Source organism: Channa argus, chromosome 2 (assembly GCF_033026475.1).
Source record: "Channa argus isolate prfri chromosome 2, Channa argus male v1.0, whole genome shotgun sequence".
Taxonomy (NCBI): Eukaryota; Metazoa; Chordata; class Actinopteri; order Anabantiformes; family Channidae; genus Channa; species Channa argus.
In genome coordinates this window covers 113,555-122,324 of record NC_090198.1, presented here as the reverse complement: position 1 = coordinate 122,324, position 8,770 = coordinate 113,555, and the positions used below count along the sequence as shown (strand labels likewise).

The 8,770-nt window shown below is 43.6% G+C and overlaps 2 non-coding genes and 1 pseudogene across 2 annotated transcripts; all 3 read left to right on the top strand.

Moving 5' to 3' along the window:
* Nucleotides 1-809: 809 nt before the first annotated feature.
* LOC137108589 (mitogen-activated protein kinase 14-like) lies at nucleotides 810-1,569 on the top strand (annotated as a pseudogene).
* Nucleotides 1,570-2,414: 845 nt separating this feature from the next.
* Nucleotides 2,415-2,497, top strand: trnal-cag (transfer RNA leucine (anticodon CAG)). The gene has a single exon. It is a non-coding gene; the product is annotated as a tRNA-Leu (tRNA).
* Nucleotides 2,498-3,914: 1,417 nt separating this feature from the next.
* On the top strand, nucleotides 3,915-3,997 carry trnal-cag (transfer RNA leucine (anticodon CAG)). Its single transcript has one exon. It is a non-coding gene; the product is annotated as a tRNA-Leu (tRNA).
* The last annotated feature ends 4,773 nt before the right edge of the window (nucleotides 3,998-8,770 follow it).

Sequence of the window (8,770 nt, the reverse complement as noted above, 5' to 3'; positions counted from 1 at the left end):
AGATCCTAAGCACAGCTTCACAGGGAACTGTAAAAGCAGCTCAGTAGCCTCTGACGAGCCATTTAACAAGTCATCACTCACTCCCACCATCACAGGAAAACACTGAACACTGCCTCCGTGCAGGTTGGCGGGCTGTGGGAGACAATCTGGATTGGGGCCCGATTGCAGATAGGGTAACAGATGGCTCATTGCATCGTGGGAGATGTTTCCACAAGTATCACTTATACTGTAGACTTAAATAGCACAGGACGCTGGTGCAAAGATAAAGGAGGCAGGTTTGGTTTGAGTTCAGCTGTGGATAATGTGTCACATCATGTTGTTTAAAGACTGTTACAGTGGTTTTGGATGATTTAACAATTCAAAACAAGTCATGAGAAATCAGCACTTGTGTCAAGTATTTGTAGAAGCCCAAAGTAGGTTTTTTAAGTCGACCATACATTAGTTGATTTACTTCTTTCAATCAATATAAACCAATTGTAAGCATTAACTTGGTTAAAAAGCACTTGTTAACAAAAGACTGCATAGCAGGAGCTCAAATATTATGAACAAAGAAATTCAAGGGAAGTGTGTCTGTGCGGAATTGATCACAACAGTGAACTTAAATAAATTAAGAGCGCAATACCTGCAAAGCAACGTGATCTGCCTCCTTGACGTCTTCACACCTGACTCCATGCTGGACAAATTCCAAACCTTGTGAGTTGGGAAGCAAGATTCACAATTCTCTGTTGCTTGTCACAGCTTGTTGCGACCTCGTGTGCATGTACGAAACATTCAAGCCGGGGATGTGTGAGAGCAGGCTTAGTCGTGCTTGTTTTGGTTGTTATATGGTAATGCCCTTCGTAGCCCAGGATCTGGGCCACATTATGAAGAAGAGGAGATTAACTAATTGTGTCATCACATAACTGTTCTATCAGATTTTGAGATGACTCGAGTATATTCATTCTGCAGGGGTCATTCATCAGGATCTGAAGCCCAGTAACCTTGCTGGGAATAAGAACTGTTAATTAAAGATCCCAGATTTTGCCCTGGTGAGACAGAGAATGAAATGACTGGTTATGTTGTGACACTGCTACAGAGCACCCGAGATCATATTCAACTGGATGCACTACAGCCAGTCATATTCTGGCTGAGATGATTACTGGCCAGGTGCTTTTCCCGGGACATGACTGTATTGATCAGCTGAAGAAGATCCTCAAGCTGACAGGGACATCAAACCCCTTACTGATTCAGAGAATGCAAAGTAAAGATGAACAGTCATATGTACAAAGCCTTCGTCCACAAAAGAAGAAGAATTTCAGAGAAGTGTTTTCATCCACGGAAAAAAAATTCTTTGGAGCTGCTGGAGGGGATGTTGCTGCTGAATCCAGAGAAAAGGCTGACAGCTAAGCAGAGGCTGTCCCACCCCCCTCCTGGCTGAATATCCTGACCCAAAGAGCGAGTCCGACTGGCCGCCTTCTGACGACTTATTTGAGAAATCATTTGGAGATCAATGTTGGAGAGTTGAAGAGTCTTATTCACTTGGAGATCATGACCTTTAACCCCGCTAACCTCACTAAAACGGCCATGTAGCACGTTGTGTTAGCTCAATCCAGTGTTAGTTTTAAACACACACACACACACACACACACACACACACAGAGAGAGAGAGAGTAAAGGTCAAAAACACTGTCCCCAAGAAAAAACATAAAATAACAACACTTCTTGAAAGGTATTGAAAGTTATTTTTAGACTTTTTACCTCATCTCCTGGTTTTCATCAGCAGAACATCCCAACATTATATTCCTTACATAACACAAAAATTTGTTATAACTGTAAAAATATAATCTGTTATGATTTATCTTTCTCTGCATGGACAGTGTGTTGTACGTAGCTCATTGTGTATTGTTTTGTGTAACCTACTCATAATATGTAATAGTGTAACTTCACTTCACTGTCTTTTTGTTTTACTTTTGGAAACCATTTGACCATTTTTTCTCAAACATTGTAATAATAAAAAAAAAAGAAATTGTGGGACATCCAGGCCTGTATGTCTTTTAGGCATTTAGGTCAAGAAGATAGGTCTCTTCTTCCTCCTCCTGCTCTTCTTCTTTCAGTGAAATGAAGGTGGAGTAAACACCGTGAAAACGTGGTTCAATTAATGTAATGCAATAATTGGATACTGGTTACTCTAAGAACTCTTTTTCTGGAGTTTGCTGAAAAAATGAATGCATATGTTAAAGCTCCATGAATTGATGTGTTGCCAGCAAAGGGCAGAAGAACACCAATACCAGCTGACAGATGTGTAGTGGCTTAATCAACAAGCTCTTTTTTTGCCTGAGACATCCCATACTTCACGCATCAATCACTGATGGCCAGGGTAGCAATGAACTGTCTTTTCGGATTTCTTTGGAGTACCAAACAACCCCAGTTCTGTTGTCAGGATGGCCGAGCGGTCTAAGGCGCTGCGTTCAGGTCGCAGTCTCTCCTGGAGGCGTGGGTTCGAATCCCACTTCTGACAAACGTTGGATTTTAGGTACAACAGCTGACACTTGGAAAACACATTGGGTCCATTCTCCCACATTAGTCAATGGTGGGGAACAACCTGTTCTCCACTAATGCTTATCTGGATGAATTCATAGACTTTGAAGTTATACAAGTTACAGTTCATCTGGATAGATGCAATAAACATCACACACAGAGAAAAGAGTGACACAGTGCTTAGATGTACCCAAACTTCCTTGTATTGACACTTTTATAGTTTGCTACATGATCACCCAATCTCAAAGTTGTCAATATGCACACATTAATGAAATGAATCAAATCGTCTCGAAGAAACCTTTCAAAAAAAGTAGCCTAACAATGTGAAAGGGTTCCACGGTGTAATGGTGAGCACTCTGGACTTTGAATCCGGTGATCTGAGTTCAAATCTCGGTGGAACCTACCGCTGGCTAGTTGTAGCTTTTTTGCCCCAATGAGTGACTCAGTTACTCCACCAACTGGGAGACACACAGTGGCATTGTCAACGAGCTCATCTTGTTCCAGAGACATAGAGTACTTTGTGCAATCAACACTCATGGCAAGTGTTTAAAGAACTAATACAGGGAGAGAGATGAGGCCAAGGTTGCACAATGGTTTACGATAGACACACTCTTAAGTAAATATCCTTGAGGATCTCATTCAGATAATGCTAAAAACACATTTTGGGCATGAAGTGCAATCCCAGACACAATCCCAAATTCCTAATTTATAACCCTACCCCTCGTTTTCAAGTGCTTCCCTATTTTTGTGTTTCACCCCAAACAGAGTCATAAGGGCTAGTAGTTGAAATATCTCCCGGTGAAATGCAAAAAGCCTTGAAACCCCTGTCAAGCATCAGAGTGTTCAGGACTGCTCAGTAAAACCAGAGACTGTTAAAACTGTTGTCTGTATAACACTGTTCACATTTCCAGTGCACACATTCTTCATTTGGCAGCATCTGGAGATTCCCTGGTGTATACGTAAGCACTCTGGACTGGGAATCCAGCGATCTGAGTTCAAATCACGGTGGGACCTGTTATAGTGTAGAACTAATAAAACCAGCTTGTCCTTTGAGCTGTGTTGCTAGTCTCAGGTTTTAATGTGCAATAAATGCAGGCAACTTTGGCAACAGTTCTTTCTGTTGTGCTCCATTCAATGACTCTAGTACTCTACCAAATGACGTGGTTCAATTAATGTAATGCAATAATTGGACAATGGTTAAGAACTCTTTTTCTCTGTGTTGCCAGCAAAGGGCAGAAGAACACCAATACCAGCTGACAGATGTGTAGTGGCTTAATCAACAAGCTCTTTTTTTGCCTGAGACATCCCATACTTCACGCATCAATCACTGATGGCCAGGGTAGCAATGAACTGTCTTTTCGGATTTCTTTGGAGTACCAAACAACCCCAGTTCTGTTGTCAGGATGGCCGAGCGGTCTAAGGCGCTGCGTTCAGGTCGCAGTCTCTCCTGGAGGCGTGGGTTCGAATCCCACTTCTGGCAAATGTTGGATTTTAGGGACAACAGCTGACACTGGCAAAAAACACATTGGGTCCATTCTCCCACATTAGTCAATGGTGGGGAACAACCTGTTCTCCACTAATATTTATCTGGATGAATTAATAGACTTTGATGTTATACAAGTTACAGTTCATCTGGATAGATGCAATGAACATCACACACAGAGATAAGAGTGACACAGTGCTTAGATGTACCCAAACTTCCTTGTATTGACAATTTTATAGTTTGCTACATGATCACCCAATCTCAAAGTTGTCAATATGCACACATTAATGAAATGAATCAAATCGTCTCGAAGAAACTGTTCAACAAAAGTAGCCTAACAATGTGAAATGGTTCCATGGTGTAATGGTGAGCACTCTGGACTTTGAATCAGGTGATTGTGAGGGAAATTTCAAAATTTAGGTAACACTGTTTCACTGTTTTCACACTTCTCACAGACCCACTATCAAACCTGCTTACACCAGTGCCTCCTCACCTTTTGCTCCCCAGCAAGACATCCTGTCTCTGGCCACACAAAGAAGTGATTAGGTAGATATCAACTATAAAACTACCTACACCTGAACATTTGCTTCCCAGAAGGGAGCCCACGGGAACCAGCACAAATCATCAATCTCAAGAACTTAAAAGACTATGAAGACAAAAGGACAAAGTAACATGAACTTGTTAATTAAGACTCCTGACCACATTGTATGAAGGTTGATTTGCATTGACTCATCCCTTTGTTCTTTGTGTGAACCCAGCTGTTGAGTTGTATGTATAAAAGGCTGAACAACCTACACATCTTGGTCAATCAGATTGGCCCACTCTAGAGTGTAGCTCTGTTCTGCTCTGCATGTTTCTCTATTTGCTGATTAAATTCACCGTTATCATTCACTTGTAAGTTGCCTTTTTGCCTCCTAACTTGCCTTACAGTTTTTGCCACGACAGAATTGGTGTCAGAAAAGTGGGATTGGACGCGTGGTCTGGACTCTGATGGATGAACAGTAGCAGTGCACAAGTAACAGCTGATTCCTCCCTATGGTTGAGAAGCTCTTCTCCTGAGGAGCCGACCCACCGATCCAATCCAGAAGCGATACGGATCGTAATACGGCGGTGAAACAGCAACAGAGAAAGACGCGAGCAGACCAGAACTTGGTAAGAGAGCTCTATAAAACTCACTACTGGTTGGGTAGTTGACAAGACGTTGTCTTAGTTGAACCGTGGTGCTATTGACTACTGTTGTATGCAGCGCAGTAAATTCTGAGTCGCACGAGGAAAGGTAGCGCTAGGGAACGGCAACTAGAGGAATGGGTATAGTACTGGGTACTAGAGAAATGAGCGCCTGGCCTGGGCACAGTCTGCCAACTCATTTGTCACCATTATGTGAAGAAATGTCAAAAAAATACAAGGGTAGTTGTAATCAATTGACTGAATGGTGGGAATTGGGGTTTCCTAAAGAGGGTAGTCTGAGTAGCAGACAGTTAGCTCAGTTAAAAGATAAACTGGAAAAGAGAGAAAGGGAAAGCGCAGAGAATCACAAGTCCTTGTCCAAACGAAGTAACAGAAAGCATAAGGTGTTACAACCTGACTGGAAGGTATTTAGCATGTGGAAAGATGAATGTCATGTGAGGGAGAGTAGAATGTTTAGACGACAGAATGCAAATGAACATGAGAGGCCAAAACAGAAAGAACCAGAAAATGTATTTTATAGACCAAAAGATTGTTCTGACACTGAACCTCTGTATCCTGTATTGTCTGAGTTTCACAAGGTGGATCCAGATCTGGACTCTGCTCCTCCACTGCCTCCCCCACCATACCAGAGCCAAGCAGCACAGCAAGGGGGAATCCAAGCCAGCCCTCCCCCATCAGAAAATGCAGCAGCCACACAAAGAGCACAAAGGGGCAACACCTCTGAGGAATCACTCCTGGAGCCCAGCCCTGGAAGTGTGAAAGGACACTCCATGCACACCAGATCATAAGGACATAACTTTGCCCCCAATCTTGAAGAACAAATAGGAGATGGCATGCATGTTCTGACTTTTCCTATGATTGAGGTGGGAGGAGTTCATGGCCCCCAACTTGTTTTCCGCCCCTGGACAGAATTGGACATTAAGGAAGCAATTGAGAAAGTCACTCACCCAAAAAGAAATGCAAACAAGTGGGGAGAGGACTTCCAGAACATGGTGCAGGACTACAAACCAACATTTCAGGAATTGGAGCGCCTGCTGAAGCGACAGCTGGGATGTGATTTTCACAAGGTCAGACACTTGTTTACCAACTCCAATCTCAGGCTTCGTCTGAAGCAGCAAGACTGGGAACATGAGGACAATGCTTTATACAGGAACGCTGTAACACTACTGGCGCAGGGTGTGCAAGCAAAGTTTCCGCTTAAGCAAGACATGAGTGTGATCAGTGCCATACAGCAGGAGCCAAACGAGTCTGTGGGAGCATTTCTCGCACGGCTAACTGAGGCATATGACATACACAGTGGTCATGTTCCACCAGAAGATGGACTGGGAAGGAACCCCATGAGTTCCTATGAGGCCCATCTTAAGGATGCTTTTCTAAACAGGACGAAACCAGAAATTGCAGAGGCAGTAAAACAGAGTTGTTTGACTTGGAAAATCTGTCCACTCAGAGACATTTTGCAACATGCAGAACATGCAGAAGAAACACAGAGGCGGAATGAAGAACAAAGGAAACAGAGGCGCCAACATAAGCTTGATTCTGCACAATACACCATGTTCAATGCCATGTCCAACATGACAGCTCGTGGCCACGGACAAAGAAGCGGACGTGGCCGGGGAAGAAGACGACACCAGCATGACCCAGAAGCTTGTTACCGGTGTGGTGAGAAGGGCCACTGGGCAAGGGACTGTTTTGTGAATAAGCAACAAGCTGACTGAGTGGGAGAGCAGGGGGAGCAGACGCTGGATCAGGTGACACCTATACAGGAACAGACATCAGATCAGGTGAAGCGCACCCTCACATTCACACACACAAAAACAAAACCCAGATATGATCTGCATAATTTTACAATGTATAGTCATTCTGATAAGTACAAAATATTCCCAGAGATTTGCCTTTTCGTTGAAAATCATGAAGTGACCTTCTTAGTTGATTCGGGAGCTACAAGCTCTGTTCTGAAGACTGGCTCATTACCAAGTCCTCCCAAATTGAGTGGTAGATCATGTCTTACAATAGGTGCTAGTGGAAAACCTGTTTTAGAAAATTGCTCTGTTCCTCTCAAATGCAGTTTGGGGAAACAGACCATCAAACACTCATTCATAGTGTCACAAAACCGCCAGTTAATCTATTAGGGAGAGATTTGATGTGTCAATTTGGAATAGTACTTTGTTCAACACTTGATGGAATCAAATTCTTAAAACAGGGAGATGAAGAATATCCATCACAGCTCAATCAGATGATTAACATCCATTCACAATATGCATATAAATGGCAACTTGTTGACAACACGCCTGTTGTACAGCAGCTTACAGATTTTGCACACACACACAGCACACAAGCAGAAACATTCCAACATCATAAGACACTACACTGCACAGCACACGTAAATGAAGGACCAGAAAGTGAATATGAAAGTCAGTGGTATGTTGAATATGAAAGTCTGTGGTATATTGAAAATGGGGAATCGGAAGTGATATGTTTGACAAATGTGTATTGGACAAGGACTGCTGCGGTTGCCTCTGTCTCACTCTCCTCTAAACAGGAAGTACTATTTAAGGGGGACACTCCACATATCCCATTGGCAAAACCTTCTGACTGGAGTTGGCAAGAACTGGGCCCATGGTTGCAGAGCCGGCTGCTCCTCGAGGATTTCCAACCAACAGCATCAGATCCTAGGACGGAATACAGTAGGAAGGGTGATGTACATCGTACACAATTTAAATCAATTGTGCAAGCTTTTAGAACAGTTGAGCTCATTGATGGCCATGACACCGCACAGGCTGCAGCCTATACCATCACAGAAACTAGTTTACCACCAGAGCTCGAGCAAATTCCAAAATCTCTCTGGGCAGCCCATAAATATGATGTAGGTCTTATGAGAGATGCAGAACCTCTGACAGTACATCCAAAATCAGAGTACAGGCCATGTCAGAAGCAATATCCTTTAAAGCAGGAAGCCATCAATGGCATAAGGCCTGTGTTTAATTCTCTGCTAATAGCAGGTGTAATAATTCCATGTAGCAATTCCCCAGTGCGCACTCCCATATTCCCTGTTAAAAAAAATTAGAGACCAAGGTCTCATCAAGGACCACCGGAGAAAACACTGGAGGCAGAGACGTTTCACAGGACCACATCAAGTACTGCTGACTTCCAGTACAGCAGTGAAAGTAGAGGGACGCGCCACGTGGGTCCACGCCAGCCACTGCAAGAAGATTCTCACACCTGAACCAGAAAAGGAACTACACCCAGGAGAACACCAACTAGACAAGGAAACAACCGCCGTGGAAGACGACCAGCAAGGTACAGACAGTCAAATTTGTCCCCTGAATTGTTCACCCCGGTGAGGGGGGAGAAGTGCAGATCGGGCTCAGCCCGCACTTCAAGCTCCAACAAACGTCAAGAAGGGTGAATACAGGAAAGTGACAAAGGCGACATCTGGTGCCCAACGATGGAAAATCCTACACAGCTGTACCCACTCAGAACAAAAGAGTGGAAGATCAAGTCCTGCATTTTCCTCCTCTTCACCGTGGCTGCAACAATCCTGTGGATGATCCATGAATGTTGGCAAAGTGAACTGATCACCCA